The sequence below is a fragment of the Bison bison genome, unplaced genomic scaffold, assembly GCF_000754665.1.
Source record: "Bison bison bison isolate TAMUID 2011002044 unplaced genomic scaffold, Bison_UMD1.0 scf7180017861213, whole genome shotgun sequence".
In the NCBI taxonomy this organism is placed as follows: Eukaryota; Metazoa; Chordata; class Mammalia; order Artiodactyla; family Bovidae; genus Bison; species Bison bison.
Genome location: NW_011491785.1, coordinates 3,954 through 4,743, shown reverse-complemented (window position 1 = coordinate 4,743; position 790 = coordinate 3,954).

The following is a 790-nucleotide window of genomic DNA, read 5'->3' as shown; positions in this document are numbered from 1 at the left end:
TCCTCCCATCAAGAGGTAGAGTCTATTTCTCCACCCCTTTAATCCTTGGGCTGGCCTTATGATTTGTTTGGCCTATTGGATGTAGTACTAAGTACCAGTTCATGGCCTAGTACTCAAGAGGTTTTCTATGTTTTTCCTCTCTCTCAGAACCCTGAGACGATCATATGAATAAGTCCAGGATAGTTTGCTGGATGATGAGATGCATGTAGCCTTGCCCCAGTTTATCCTAAGCAATAGGCAACAAATTACCATACATGTGAGAAAAGTCTCCCTAGACCAACCTGTCTCTCAGCTGATGCACTAGTTGGCCACAGATGCATGAATAAGACCAACTGAGATCAACCAAGCATAGTCTAGAAAAACAGAATCATTTAGCTGATCAAAATCTCATGAGTAAAAATATGTATTTACTGTTTTAAACAGCTGAATTTTGGAGTGATTTATTATATAGCAATAGCTAACTGATAAAATGTAGGAGAAATGGCTGAAAGTATGTGTATCCATGGACTTTTGGGCAATGATAAATGGCTTGGCTGGCTGATAAGAGTCCTGGAAATAAAAATATTAAAATACTGGAGACAAAGAAATTTAGGGTAGAGGCATGTAAATGACACATAAGAATGGGTAAAACATGACAAAGTTTGTAACACACATTAATGTTCAGGAAGCTCTCAACATTTAAGTGAATAGGGCAATTAACTCTATAGATTCAGTCAACCTCTTTCCTAGGCTATCCCAGTGCTTTTTTTTAATGGAACTATGAATAAAGTGGCTACGATGACAGCACTGA